General features: G+C 38.1%; 1 pseudogene across 1 annotated transcript; it reads left to right on the forward strand.

The window, feature by feature from the left end:
• The first annotated feature begins 1,829 nt into the window (after positions 1-1,829).
• Positions 1,830-13,144, forward strand: LOC147828435 (peptidyl-prolyl cis-trans isomerase FKBP8-like; annotated as a pseudogene). The gene is made up of 2 exons (XR_015450812.1): positions 1,830-10,506; positions 11,925-13,144. The product of XR_015450812.1 is annotated as a peptidyl-prolyl cis-trans isomerase FKBP8-like (transcript).
• Positions 13,145-16,414: the final 3,270 nt, after the last annotated feature.

Raw genomic sequence — 16,414 nt, forward strand, 5'->3', positions numbered from 1 at the left:
GGTTTGTCAATTTTAACTTGTCAAAATAACTCTGTTTATCTTTTCAGTTGCCTTTCTAGTCTCCTTCTCATTTATTCTGCTATAATCTTTATGCTTTCCTTCCATTTTATTTTAGCATAGTCATTTCTTTATTGTGCTTTTGTTTTGGGTTCATATTATCATAAAATCTTGAATCACAAATAGAAGTTCCATTGTCCTTGCCTGAGTAGTTTCCTTAGAATGACATGTAGAACTATACTTTCCTAACCAAATGTACTATTATAAGATTTTGGACTGTGTACTCTGATAGCAAAAAAAAAAAAGGAATTATCCAAGGTCTATATTTTCTCTCCCTTCAACCCTCTCTCTAAGTTAGTTAAACTTGTATATATTTTTACAAGGAAATTCCCTACCTATTCTTACTCTGTGGGTTTACATATTGATGCAAAGATTTATCTCAATCTTTGGAAACTAAAGAATGTACATGGTGAACTCTGCTCTATCTAAAGAAATATTGCATAGTAGGAGGTGGAAAAAAGGAGACTGTTATGTCCCCAGAATTTACCAGATGGACAAGCACATCTTGACTTTAGGAATTCCTAACAATACCCTGGGGTTTTTGAAGTTGTTTTATACAACACAAAAGCTGAGCTTTGCCACTCTTATCATGCTACCTTATTAAAATGTATTTGAACGTAGGGTTGTAATTATGTATTTGTTACCAATTTTATGAGGAAGTAAAGTCAATTCTTTTGGTTTTTTTTTGGTACCAGGGATCAAACTCAGGACTCATGATTGCCAGGCAGGTGCTGTCCCTCTGAGCTAAATCCCTGGCCCAATAATGTCAGCTTTTGAGATTGAAGCAGGGGGTACATGCATTAAGATTACTAAATTTTAGAAGATGTTTAACTTCTTCTCTTTCTAAAGTTTTTGAACTACAGTTGTAATTTGTTAGGGATTATCGGACTGTATTGAAGTGCTATATGATATTAAAAAAACACTATGCCAGTATCTCGTGATTCTGACTATATTTATGTTTGATACAGAAATTTGACCAAGTTTATAACAGAAATTTTGCTTTATTAGAAAAATCTATTTTGTAATTACTTTAAGGTCTGTTTTTTTAAAATTGGGTTTTAAAGGGGCATTAAACTGCTATTCTTGCTATCTTTAATGAACTGACAGTTCATGTTATCTTTTGGTTGCCATTTTTGCCTTTATCTCCCTGAATTATATGAATTGCTTCATTCTTTAGCACACATTGCTTTAAAAATCTCAGTTTTCTAACAAAGCTTCTATTTATTTCTTTCTACTCCTAATTTTTCTTCTATAGTTACCTCAACTGTTTCTTTTTAATAATACCAGTTGGTTGGTGCAAGTTTTCATATGAACATCTTAGAAATATAAAACATATGTAATTACTAGAATATACATGTATATCCAGTTGTAGCAATAACTCACAATTTTAAATGGTTTGGAAAAGAGCTTAAAAGTCTTTAAAAATATGTACTATACTTTTTGTAAGTTGGTACACCAAACATGTACATAATTTTAAATAATAAACTTTTTTCTTGATCAACATTCTGACATACTGTTTTAATTAAATAAGATAAAGATTAAAGTAGTTTGGATAAATGGTTACATATAGTAATAAAATTTATGAAGGCTGAGAGATTTTTAAAGTCTGTAGAACTCATGAATTTTTATATCATATGATTTTGTATTATGTACACATATTTATATATGTATATATATATGTAGACTATATTTGATTAAAAACCAGACAATCATGTAAATCTATGGTAGGTTTCTGAAGTAACATCATTTTTACTACATTGCAAACAATCCTTTTTAGATTTCATAATAAAATTCATATTTTCCTTGATTTTTAAATATAAAAATACCTTTTATGCTTCTTTTCAAAACTTAAGGAACAGAGGCTGCGGTTATAGTTTGGTGGTAGAGTCTACCTGCCTTGGTATCTATAAGACCCTGCATTTAATCCCCAGCATCTCCATCCCTCCCCCTAAAAAAAATCCTTAAGCAACAAATAGAATTTCCATTAATATAGTTAGTTTCCAGAAGGATCAGAAATACTGTTGTGACATAATGACCTGACTGAGGCCCCTGTACTGCCAAAGTGCATTTTTCTAAAATTTAAAATCATCTATACCTAAGCTAAAACAGAAAAGAAACTACTGGAAGACCTGAATGCTTTAATCTCGAATAAGCAAAGAATATATAGATTACATGTTTTTCCTCATGTATTCTGCCAAAGCATAGACAGTCTCAAAGACTCTTTAAATGGACATGTCAATGAATTTGTTTTTCTAAAACTAATTTAACAAATGTCTTTATCTTTGGAAAAGAAAAGAAAATGACTGAAACACTTTGGACTCCTTTGATATTTTCCCTTGACTTCTTCTCTAAGTGTTATATATTAAAAGTAAATATAATGGCTAAATTAAAACATTTTACAATATTCTATCAATTCTTTAATATTTTCACATATATTGACTTTGTAATTATCTTACAATTGCACAAAAGTTGTTGTAGAGCAGTTGCAAAAGAAACTGTTCAAATGCGACCACTTTTATGGAAAACATCAAGGAAAATTATAAGTAGTTCAGGATGTGTATTGTTTAGAAAACTCTGAGTTCATGGAGAAAGAAGCATATCTTTTCCTTAATGACTAGAATAATCCAAATTAATATAAAAACCTTTATGTTATTGGTAGCTATGGGTCAGTATAATTTTGGAGTATTCCAACAGGAAGTGAGGAGTAACTTTTATGTAAAATGCCAAATTGGCACTTTACACCTGTTAGTGTGTATCCTTTAGAACAGCTGTGTCTTTTATTATCAGTAAACAGATGCCAAAAGTAATGGAATGTTTTAAAGCAATATGTTAATCCTGTCTTTCACTACTGAACTGTCTCACAATATAGTGATTAAATATTGACTGTGCAGCTGTTACTTACAATTATAGAATTTCTTAGTTAATTTCTCCTTCCTGTACCCAAATGTTTTAATATTAGAAGACCTAATGTCTCATCTTTATGTATTTCATATAAGCTATTTGAGTATTAGGGTGATAAATTTATGTGTGTAAAATTCTTATTAACTATTTCCATGAATTGACTAGTGTTCTTGATAGGATAAATATTTCTTAAATCTGTTTATTTTTCATGACTTGTCCATGAATGTAAAGATGATTATTAAAATATCATAACTTTAGGTTTATACTTGAAGACTGCCATCAATGTACTAACTAGGCAATTATGACTCTTTCATTAGATATTTATGTGCCAGAGTGCATAGTGCTTTCTTTTTTTTTTTTTGGTACCGGGGATTGAACTTATAGCACTTTCTTAGGATGATGACTTATTCAGGCAAACCATCATGCTAACTATTTCAATTACTTAAATTAAATTTTAATAGCCTTATGCTTTGATTCTATTTGAATTTTAAATGATTTCTATTTTTATTAATATATGTATTCAGTTCATAGTGTTTACATTCTTTGTATGGAGTTGGTACACGCACATAACACATCTTCATTCCCTTTTTCATCCCCTTTCCCTCCCCTTCCTTCCCCCTCCTCCTCTCTCTCCATCCCCTTCCCATTTGAGAAAGATCTATCTCCCTAGTTCCTATTATCTATCTTTTATTTTGCTCTTTTAATCTGGGTTTCTCATAAAAGAGAAATAGTATGATTTTTAAGCCGTGTGTTTAATTTATTTCACTTAACATTGTGGCCTTCGTGTGCATCCATTTTCCTACAAATGACGCACATTTTTCTTTATGGCAGAGTAGTATTCTGTTGTATACAAATGCCACATTTTCTTTATGCATTCATCTGTTGATGGACATATAAGTCACTTCCAAGATTTAGGTATTTTGAATTGTGCTGCTATGAACATGGAAAAGCTGGGTCAAATAGAATTTCTAGTTTTTGTTTTTGAGAAATTTCTCTACTGATTTCCAAGGTGCTTATAGTAGTTGACATTCCCACTTACAATATAGAAGAGTTTCTTTTCCCCTGCAGCCTCACCAGCATTTGTTATTATTTGATTTCTTGATGATGGCCATTGTTTTTGTGCTAACATGGAACCTCAGTGTTGTTTTAACTTGCATTTGTCTAATGGGCAGTGACGCCAATGATTTCTTAGCGTGTTTATTGGCCATTTGTACTTCTGTAAAAAGTTTCTGTTTATCTCAGTTGCCTATTTTGGTGCTCTAATTTTTTTTTGAATTCTTTATATATTCTAGGTCCTCTGCCTGAAGAACAGCTGACAAAAGTTTTTTCCCATTCTATAAAACTCATTATGGTTTTGTGCCATTACCATGCTGTTTTTATCACTGCAGCTTTGTAATGTAACTTTAAGTTTGGAATTGTGATGCCTCCCATGATTTTTATTAACCTTGTCAGGGGAGATATTTAAAATGTTGCCTCAGTATCACCTTGAACCAATTGTATTGATCACAATTTAATGTATAACATTTGTTGTGCTCTGACTCTATGAAAAGTTTTGTACAAAGTACTTTATTTATAATATTATTGCCCCATTTTATGGATGAAAAAATTCAAATTTAGAGACATAAAATAAATTAACCAATATCTTACATCTAGGATTTGAACCCTGGCATTTTCACTCTTTTGCTTAGCTCCAGGACTTGGTATCTCCTCGCATAATGACTGTGAAAGCTACTCTTCAGCACCATCAGGGGTGAGCCATGACACAGGTATCATAATGCAGTAATGGTTTTCAAATACCTCTATATGATTTTACTCTAATTTTGTTACTTTGTAGAGATAGCTCCAGCAATCTTTCTGGTCCTCTTCCTCAAAATAAACTTTCTTTGCTTCAAGAGATTTTAAAGAGTAGCGTTTTGTAGTTTCTACTCATGCTATATTATTTTATTTATGCCTTCACATAGAAATATGTTATTATTAAAATATACTTTATTAAATTAATGACTTCTATAGATATTAACTACTTCTATTCTTATTTTGTCATTTATCATAGCACCTATATTTTATATATAAAAAAAGAAACTCAGAGATGCTTAGCAAATTGGCCATGATCACAGATACCAAATGATATTTGTGTGCATTTGCTTCCTCAACTCCCCTAAATTAAAAGTGTCTAGCTACTCATTTTCATAGAGAGAGTTAAGATTTCAGCCTCCAACAGATGGTTATTTCAATGTACTTTCTGTTGACACTGAGGAGAATGTTTATAAGATTAACTAGGATCAGCGATGTCATGAGGCATCGCTAGAGGAAATTTAATATAGAAGTCCATTATAAGGTAGTTCTTAAGAGGCAAAATGTTCTTGCATGCAAGCTGTCTGAAATATAAGAATAGAAACATTTTACTGGCATGCAGTAACAAGAAATGCCACTTTATATTATCAGATTTTAAAATGAAAAAATTTACATATTATGTTAAATTTAGCCAGCTCTATTATAGTTATTCAGTATTACTGTTTTATTCAAATCATTTTTTTTGCTGTCCATCAAAACCTAACATATAGAATAGAAGGTAAGCAATAAAATTATCATTTTGTACTATGTAGTACAAAACCTTTCCAGGCAGAAATAATAATTTGCCTTTTGTTACCTCTTTCTACTTTGAAGTCTTTTTAAAAGTGGAACTTTTTGAGCAATTGTAGATTTGCATGTATTTGTAAATCATGCAGAGAGAACCCGTGTGCCTTTACCCAGTTTCCCTCAATGTTACAAAACACTACAATATTACAGTCAGGACATTAATGTCAATACAGCCAAGATGCAGAACATTTCCATAACTACAAGAATTCCTCATGTATTATACTCATAATTACATATTCTCATGATATTTCTATAATTTTGTCATTTCAAGAATATTATATAAAGAGAATCATACAGTATGTAACCTTTGGGGATTGTGTTCTTTTTTTTCCAGTGCAATTCTTTGGATTGTTAAATGTATCAGTAGTTTATTGATTTTGTTATTCTTGAGTAATATCCTGGTATCAATGTACCATACTTTGTTTAACCAATCACCCACTGAAGAATATCTTGGTTGTTTCCAAAACAATGTAAAACTACAACTAAAGTTATATAGTAACATTTTATAGTGTAGTCCATGATCAATTTTGAGGGGTTTTTTGTTTTTTTTGCTGTGTGTGTGTGTGTGGGGGGGTTATGTGTGAAGGATTTAGTCCAGGGTCTCATGCATGCTAGGTGAGTACTATCAGATAACCGTACCCCTAGCACCCAGTTATTTATTATATAAATTGTGAAACTTAGGCCCCTCCCCTCCCCTCCCCCCCCGCTTTGTCTCTTCTCCCCTTGCCTCTTCTTTTTTATTTTTTTCCATTAAGTTTATTGGTACATTTTAGGCATACAATACAGTTACATTCATCATTGCAAACTTGTACCTTTACATGATGTATCTTGGTTCTTTTCTCCATTCCCCTGCCCTCCCTATTTACAAAGACTTTGTTTCCATTTTTTCCTTTTCTCATATTTTTCCTTTCCCTTCTTTCCTTTTCCCTACCCCTCCCACTTCCCCTACCCCTTTAGAGCTTTCCTACCTATTTCACATTATCAATTATACATTTTTTTTTTTTTTTGGTACTGGGGATTGAACTCGGGACCTTGGGCTTATGAGGCAGGCAGTGGAACCACTGAGCTAAATCCCCGGCCCTATCAATTATACATTTTGATCCTTATTTACACTTTCAGTTTCTCACACCAGAGAAACTATTTGGTATTTACACATGTGTGTCCTGTTTATTTCACTTAAGAGTATGGCCTCAATGTGCATCCATTTAGCTATAAATGTCTCTAGTTTCTCATTCTTTATGGCTGAGTAGTACTCCATTTTATGAAAAAACCCCACATCATCTTTATCCAGTTTCCAGTTGATGGGCACTTGGGCTGCTGCCAAGTTTTAGCTATTACAAACTATGTCACTATAAACATGGGTGCACATATATCGCTGTGATATGATTCTTTTGGAAAGATACTCAGCAGGGGAATAGCTGGGTCAAATGGGACCTCTAATCCTAGTTTTTTGAGGTATTTCCATATTGATCGCCAGGGTGATTGCACCAGTCTGCACCCCCACCAACAATGGAGAGGTGTTCCTTTCTCCCCACAACCCTGCCAACATTTGTTGTTGGTTGATTTCTTGATAGAAGCCATTCTTTCTGGGGTGAAGTGGAATCTCAGTGTTGTTTTCATCTGCATCTCTCGAATGACCAGTGATGCTGAACATTTTTTCATGTTTATTTGCTGCTTTTACTTCTTTGTCTGAGAAATGTCTGTTGATTTCAGATGCCCATTTTTGAATTGAGTCTTTATATTTGGAGGATCTGATTTTTTTCAGTTCTTTATGTATTCTAGATACTAGACCTTTGTCTGAGGTACTGCTGCTAAAAATTTTTTCCCATATTGTAGTTTGTCTCTTAACTCTGTTGGTGGTTACTCTTGCAATGCAGAAGCTTTTTAATAAAATGAGATCCCAGTTGCTGATTCTCTGTGCTCGTTCCCATGCTACTGAGGTTTTGTTCATAGTCTTTTCCTATGCCAATGTTTTCAAGATTTCTACCTAACCTAACTTCCAGCAAGTTTAGTGTTTCTGTTTTAATATTTAAATCTTTGATCCACTTTGATTTTAGTTTAGTGCATGGTGAAAGATATGGGTCTAGTTTTAATCTGTGGCAGGTTGAAATCCAGTTTTTCCAGCACCATTTATTAAAGAGGCTATCTTTCCTCCAGTGAGGGTGGTTGGCTCCTTTGTCAAAGATGAGGTGGCTGAGTATGTCTGGAGTTGTGTCTGCATCTTCTAATCTTTTTTTTTTTTTTGTACCAGGGATTGAACTCGGGTCGTTGTGCTTGCGCAGCAGGCGACGAAACCACTGAGCTAAATCCCCGCCCCTGCATCTTCTAATCTACTCCACTGATCCTGGGGTCTGTTTCTTTGCCAGTACCATGCTGCTTTTATCAGAGTAGCTTTGTAGTATAGTTTCAAGTTGGGGATTGTGATACCCCCATCATGTGTCTGTTGCCTAGAATTGCTTTTGCTATTCTAGGTCTCTTCTGGTTCCAAATGAATTTTTGGATTCTTTTCTGTGAAATATACTGTTGGGATTTCAATCACGACTGCATTGGTTTTTGTTTTCTAACACTGGAGTTGGACCCAAGACCTTTGCACTGAGCTACATCTGCAGCTCTTTTCATGTTTTATTTTAAGAGAGGATCCCACTCAGTCACTGTATCGGTCAGTTCTTACTAGAGGAACAGATTTAATGCAAGATATACAAATATGTAAGAATTTACAAGATTGGCTTACAATGGCCGCCCACAGAGTAAAATGAGGAAGAGTGTGAAAGATCTGTGTGTAGGTAGAGATCTGAAGAATCAAGTTGAAGGCCTGCAGCTCACTGTAGTGTCCCCAGCAAGTCCAAATAAGGAGGCCAAAGGGTCTGCATCATAAGACTGAAGAGTTGGTGCTGGCGGGCAAAGGATCTGTGCTGGAAGACTGCAAATGATGGCCAAGGTGAAGGCAAAGACTGGAGCTCTACTTGTACATCTCTTTTTTTATTCATGAAAAGAAAACCAAATTTCATAAGAGAAGAACAATGGTTAATACACTGTGCATCATTATCTTCAAAGTAGTTACTCAGAATACAAGACATAGACCAAAAACATTCCTACAAAGAAGAAACAAACAGATAATGACACAAAACTTCTGTGCCCTCAGCACTGCTGCTGAGCCACACATACTCAGTTTTCTAGTAACACTATATTTCCAGGATTATACAATATAAAGATTTGTATAGCATAACAAGAAACGGATTCCTCTTTCATGGGGCCATCAGTCAAGGACTGATGTGGTGATTTGAAGATGTCTGATTCCTAGGCTTCTACTTTTTTCACCTTCAATATGTATCTTGTACTGCAGTCTAGGGTAGCTATTCTAGATCCTTTAATCACATTAACATTCCCACCAGTTGGCAAAGGAAGGAAGAAATTAGAGAGCATTATGTCTTTTATCTTTAAGGCTCAAATGAAAGTTGTATACCACTTCAACTCATACCCAGCAGTAATCAAGGCTGAGAAGAACACTTTTTATCTGGTATGTACCTTGCTAAAACTTGGATGTTCTATTACTAAAGAAAAACATAGATCTTAGTAAATAATAGTACTGTCCCAAGGTGTGAGGGTACCATTGTTTATACATTTTTGCTTAATGTTTCTGTTTTCAAACTGACAGTTCAGCGCCACTTTCCTCTTTGCCCTGTGCCCTAATGCCTAAAACCTGCATGCTTCAATCTTTCAAAAAAAATAAATTTCTCATATTCTTCAGGAGGAAGAAAGGAATAGAATAGTGCTCTGACTGAGTGGTTCCAGGGGAAAAGACTTCAGACCTCAGTCTGGCTTACCGCATAAGTCCTCTGTGTAAGTCACCTTTCTGACACTGACAGAATACATAGGAAAATTAACCTTAAGAAGGAAAGTTTTTTTGTTCATTTATTTATTTGGAGGAAAGATTTATTTTTGTTCATCGTTTCACAGGTTACAGTCCATGGTCCCTTGGCCCCATCACTTTGAGTCCAAGGTGAAACCAGACATCATGGCAGGTAGTACATGGCAAAACAAAACTGGTCACCTCATGGTGGCCAGGAAGGGATGAGGGGGATGTCCACCATCTCCCAGTAATGCCATCAGATTAAGAATCCATTGAATATTGCTGCATTGTGGACAAAGACTTCAACATGAACATTTGGTGGACATTCCAGATCCAAATCATAAAATGCTCCTCTGGTACTTGATGCTTCCAAGGTTTAGAGCTTTCTAGAATATGCAGGGCATATTATCTCATTATCAAAATGTCCCCACCACAGTATCTTAAATTCTAGCTTCCTTTGTTCTACTAAATCAGATGCCACATCTCCATCTATATTATATCATCCAGAATTTGAAATATCTTACCAGTAGTATTTCTTTTTTCTCTTCTTGTCCTCTTGGTGTTGCCCCTTCACAATTGTTTACCATTTTGATGGAATTTCTTCAAGAAGAGAAAAGGCACATCGTTAATTGGCCATGTTTGACTGAAAGCTATTTACAGCTTTGTGTGAAATGTGCTTATCAACCATGCCTGTTTCTGTTGATGTTTTTAGCCTTGGCACTCTTAACTTTCAGAAGCAATTTGAGGAAGACAAGCAAAGAAAACTGAAGAGAAATTGGCTACAAGGAAGAGGACTGTCATGTCACAGAAGCTGTGAGGAGAGGGCTGGGGGTGGGGAGGGGGCGCAGGACCCCAGGCGGGGGTCCTGGAGCCGAGGGCCAGTTCCCATCCCCCAGAAGCATGGCATCGTGTGCTGAGGAGCCCTCTGAGCCTGCTGCCCCACTGCCTGCTGGGGTTCCCCCACTTGAGGATTTTGAGATGCTGGACGGGGTTGAGGACGCAGATGCTGAGGAAGAGGAGGAAGAGGATGATGATGACCTGAGTGAGCTGCCACCACTCGAGTGTTACACCCAGTGAGAGAGAACCAACCAGAGACCGATATTAAATCCACACAGGAGTTTATTACCGGCCGGGACCCAGGCCGAGCATCGGACTCGAGCCTTGACTTGGGGTTGACAAACATGTTTTATACACCTTTGAGGCCAACAGTTTCTAGGCCCCTCTATGGGATAGAACTAGTAAAGCAAGCAAAAGGTACAGAAGTGGAAGGTCCTGCTGTTAGAACATTTGTAAAACAATAGTTGATTAATTGTTGTTTCTTCTTTTTTTGGTACCGGGGATCGAACTTGGGACCTTGCGCTTGTGAGGCAGGCGCTGGAACCACTGAGCTAAATCCCCAGCCCAAATTGTTGTTTCTAAGAGACTCTCTAAGGGGAGGAGGGTTTTGTTGTTGTTGTTGTTAAGTTCTTTTATTGGTACATTGTAGGTATACAACACAATTACATTTCTCACTGGGAATTGTACCTTTACATAATGCATCTTGGTTCTTATTTTTTCCGCATTCCTAGCCCTCCCTTCATGCCCTCCACGCTTCCCTATTTACAAAGACTTTATTTCCATTTTTTCCATTTCTCAGCATTTTTCCTTTCCCTTCTTTCCTTTCCCCTGCCCCTCCCACTACCCCTACCCCTTTGGACCTTTTCTTCCTATTTTGCGTTATCGATTATTCATTCTAAGGTACATTTTAGGTATACAATATAATGATATCCATCGTTGGAAATTTGCACCTTTACATAATCTCTCTTGGTTCTTATTTTTCATCCTTGCCCAGCCCTCCCTTCAACCCCTCCACTCCTCTTTACAAAGATTTTGTTCCTATTTTTCCATTTTCTCATATCAATGCCATTCCTTTCTATCCTTTCCCCCAGCCCTCCCACTTCCTTCCCCTTTGCCCCTTTTCTTCCTATTTCACATTACCTATTATACATTTTAGTCCTTATTTACACTTTCAGTTTCTCACACCAGAGAAACTATTCAGTATTTATTCATGTGTGTCCTATTTATTTCACTTAAGAGTATTGCCTCAATGTGCATCCACTTAGCTATAAATGCCTCTAATTTCTCATTTTTTATGGCTGAGTAGTACTCCATTTTATTTAAAAAACAACATTATGGAGATACCTCAAAGAACTAGGACTAGAACTCCCATTTGACCCCACTGTTCCACTGCTGGGGATCTTCCCCACAGAATTAAAAGAATCATACCACAGTGATATATGTGCACCCATGTTCATAGCAGCACAGTTTGTGATAGCTAAAACTTGGAAACAGCCCAAATGCCCATCAACTGGAGACTGGATAAAGAAAATGTGTTTGTTTTATAAAAAGGGAGGAGGTTTTTAAGCTTCCTCCTTCTGAATTCACCTAAAGGGCAGGCAGGTGGGTCAAGCAGCAATATGGATTCTGTCTTGCTAACTAGGGTCTTTCACGAGGACATGGGACAGTCCCCAGTGGAGGAGGCTGAGCAGCCTGGGGTGCTGGCCCGAGAGTTCCTGGGCTCTGTGGAGCCTGTGGCTGCGCCAGCTCTGGCCCCCAAAGAGTGGCTGGACATTCTGGGGAACAGGCTGCTGAGGAAGAAGATGCTGGTCCCGGGCCCACCCAGCTCGGGCTGCCCCACCAAGGGCCAGGTGGTCACGGTGCAGCTGCAGATGTCGCTGGAGAACGGCACGTGGGTGCAGAAGGAGCCCAAGCTGGCCTTCACCCTGGGGGACTGCGATGTCATCCAGGCCCTGGACCTCAGCGTCCCCCTCATAGACGTGGGCGAGACGGCCATGGTCACTGCCGACTCCAAGTATTGCTACAGCCCTCAGGGCAGCAGGAGCCCCTACATCCCCATGCACGCGGCACTGTGCCTGGAGGTGACCCTGAAGACGGCAGTGGACCGGCCCAACCGGGAGCTGCTCACTGGCCAGGAGCACGTGGCTCTGGGCAACCAGAAGCATGAGTGTGGCAACGCCCACTACCCGCGGGCGGACTTCGTGCTGGCCTCCAACTCTTACGACCTGGCCATCAAGGCCATCACCTCCAGTGCCAAAGTGGACATGACCTTCGAGGAGGAGGAGGAGCAGCTGCTGCAGCTGAAGGTCAAGTGTCTCAACAACCTGGCCGCCTCACAGCTCAAGCTGGACCCCTGCCACGCCGCCCTTCTCTCCTGCAGCCTGGTGCTAGAGTGCCACCCCGACAACATCAAGGCGCTTTTCCGCAAGGGCAAGGTGCTGGAGCAGCAGGGCGAGTACAGCGAGGCCATCCCCATCCTGCGGGCGGCACTGAGGCTGGAGCCCTGCAACAAGACAATTCACGCTGAGCTCTCAAAGCTGGTGAAGAAGCATGCGGCACAGCGGAGCACAGAGACTGCCCTGTACCAGAAGATGCTGGGCAACCCCAGCCGGCTGCCTGCCAAGTGTCCCAGCAAGGGCGCCTGGTCCATCCCATGGAAGTGGCTGTTTGGGGCGACCTGTTGCCCTGGGGGCTGTGGCTCTCTCTGTAGTCATCCCTGCCAGGAACTGACCACCCAGGTGGCCGCCTCTCCCTCCTCACACCATGGGCCCCACCCCGTCCCTCCTCCCCCAGGCTCCCTGTCCACTGCCCGCTGGCCTGCTGGCCTAGCCCCTCCCCACGGGCCGGGGCAGGAAGGACTGTGAACGGAGTGACAGGCCTACGGAAGGCTGAGGACGGTGAGGTGTGGCCCGGAGGGAGGGAGCGGCCGGGGGTGTGTGTGTGTGGGGGGTGCTCCTCCAGACTGGCTCCCTGCCCCCACCCTGTTCCCAGGGTCAGGCCTCAGATTCTCTTTTCCACAGCCCCGGGCGGCCTGCCCCCAGCCCCGGCCCAGCACCAGCCCTCCCACCTGCCTATTGCCCTGTCCACTTCCCACAGTGAAATAAAGCCTCCCCCCCCACCCCCCCAAAAAAGAAGCTGTGAGAAGAAATTATTTCAAAAATAATAGAGTAGTCAGCTGTGTCCCCAATGTAGCAATATTTGATGGCATTATTAGGAAATGTTGGAAGATGAGACAGATAAGTGACCATCAGATTTGACGGCATGGACTTATTGGTGAGTTTGCCAAAAACTAGTTTCAATAAAGTTATGAGGATTCATGTAAAATGGATAGAACAGTCATCGATACCAGACATGGGATTAGAAAGATGGAAGAAGATTCATCAGATAGAACTGACCCTTCTACGCACAAATACTGTATTATCAGTTATACCTGCTCACTAAAAATTTTTGTATCCTTCAAAAAATTTTTGTAACACTTACTGGTTTGCACAAATTGTAGTTTGGTACTTGGTAATTTCATATTCATGGTAAATTTATAGAGCATAGCTACTGCAAATGACAAGAACTCTCTTCTTAAGTGGAATACTGTATGTGACTTGGTAATTCTTTAAATGTAAGGAAAGGGTTTCTGTCTTCAGCAAACAATGATGCCATTCATTAAAATGAGAAATAGAGGAAAAGCAACTATTTTTTAGTACCAGGGATCAAACTCAGGACCTTGCATTTGCGAGGCAGATGTGGCACCACTGAGCCAAATCTCTGGCCCTCAGAAAAGCAGTTTTGAGGGAAGAACCATAGGGATCAGAAATAATTTTAGTTATTGACATATTGAATTAGAGGTTCCTGAAAGATACTCAACTGAACATGTTAGTAAGTCCATCCACCTCTGGGATGGTTTAGGTTACAGTGCTCTTTGAATTCAGTCTGTATGTGTTACGCATGTTTTTAAAATTTTTTATTAGTACACGTTTGCAGTACCTAATGATTACATTCCTTGTGGGGAGTTGATACATGTACACAACATATCTTATTCTTTTTTCATCCCCTTTCTTTCCAATTGAGTCCCTATTCCTCCATCTCTAGGTCTGCTTCTCATATGCAAAAGCTCTGTATGTTTCCAATTGTCTATCTTTTACTTTGTCTTTAAACTATTTATACTTTGGGTTTCTCATTTAAGTGTGGTTTAAGTCTGATAGTTATTTATTTGTTTTCTAGTTGATCTATTTGTGATAATGAGGTATCAAGATCCTCCATTATAATCACATCAATGCTTATCTGGTCATTTATGTACATTAGTGTTATTTTATGCAGTTTTGTGCACCAGTATGACAATTTTTACCTTTTCCTGTTGTACTGTTCCTTAACCAATATGTAGTGACCTTCTTTGCCTCTTCTGATCAGTTTTGGCTTGAAGTTCACTTTGTCAGAAAATAGCATAGCTACTTCTGCTTGCTTTCAGACTCCTGTTGCATGGAACCTTGTTTTCCATCCTTTGAATTTTTAGTTCATAAGTTTCTTTTGGATTAAATGTGCTTCTTGCCCAGTATGTCCCAGACTTACAAATAATTCAGATTTGTTCTAAGTCTGACACAGTGACTGCATTGGCACAGCAGAGTTCACATGTTCCACGATGTTGGCCTTTAAGGTTTGTGTTCAGAAGTCTGCCGTAACTTTAATGGGTTTACCTTTATAAGTGATGTATTGCCTTTCTCTGTGTGTTTTTAAGATTCTGTCCTTATGTTGTACTTCTGGGATTGTGACTATGATGTGTCATTTTTGATCATCACTGTTTGGGTTCTGTATGACTGAGTTATCTGTTTGCTAAATTCTTTCCCCAATCTTGGCTCAGCTGTGTCTCCTAGTTCTGACACTCTTCCTCACATTGGTCACTTTTGCTGCCCATACTTTCAGTTTAATTTTTTATCTCCTGGGTTTCTTGTTCTTGTTTTTTCCCCATTTTCAAATGAAGATTTTATTATTCTGGATTTTTTTTCCCCCCTTTTACCACATCATATAATTCAGCCATTTGATCTTTTATTTCCTTCCTGTTGTTGCCCTGTGATCAGCTTTGGGAAAGCTGGGATTTTTGGAGGCATTTTGTTGCCTTGTTTTCTGTTGATTTTTAGGCTGAGGGTTAAGGGTCAATTTGAGTGGCAGTAATTTTTTATTATGAAAAAATGAAACCAAATTTTATAACAAAATAATCGGTGAATAACAACAGTTAATACACTGTGTATCATTGTCCTCAAGGTAGTCAGAGAACAAGACATAGACCAAAAAGATTTTTACAAAGAAGAAATAGCTAATTACAAAAAACTTGCTTTACAATGAAGATAGACTAGTGTGACAAATGAAACAAATTAGCATATTCATTAACATATTTCTCCTGGCTTGAACCTCTGGTGGGACGTGCATAATTGTCTCATCAGGTGGCTTGTACAGTAAAGTTAATAAAATTAAATTAATTTAAAAATCTGTAAATGGGCCAACTCTAGTTTATTGCTTGAACTTAAATAACTACTGCCTAAATATAAATATTAATACTGCTCATACCAATTTTTAAAATCATTACAGTAATCAACAAATTTATTTCATTACATTAAAAGAAATTTATTTATATTCATTAATAGTTTATCAATCATTAATTCTCTAAATTTTGACATGGAAATCTTATAAGTACCCCATTGCTGGTGTATATAATGTGGTGTATATCATGTGGTGTATATAATGTGTATATAATGTGTGTTTACAGCTGCTGTAACACAAATAGCTGTATTAGAAATGTTTTACACCATCTCAGTATTTTCCTTAAGAAACTATAATATGATGACATCTGGTATACTAAATCAACACTTTTCTTTGTGTTACTGTAATCAAAGACTTCCTGAGAAGTGTTACAATGCACCTGATGGGACAGTCATGCATGTAACACTGAAGTTTGCATCCATTTACTTACGGATGCCTCTAATTTATCTTTTTATATGGCAGCATTATACTCCATTGTATATAAATATCACTTTTTCCTTATCCATTCATCTGTTGATGGACATATGTGCTGTTTCCAAGATCTAGCTACATATTATAAATTGTGCTGCTGTAAACATAGGTATGCATGTATCGCTGTAATATGAT

The sequence above is a fragment of the Heterocephalus glaber genome, unplaced genomic scaffold (genome assembly GCF_053883595.1).
Source record: "Heterocephalus glaber isolate CG9 unplaced genomic scaffold, H.glaber_assembly_v1.0 deba00001078, whole genome shotgun sequence".
Classification (NCBI taxonomy): domain Eukaryota; kingdom Metazoa; phylum Chordata; class Mammalia; order Rodentia; family Bathyergidae; genus Heterocephalus; species Heterocephalus glaber.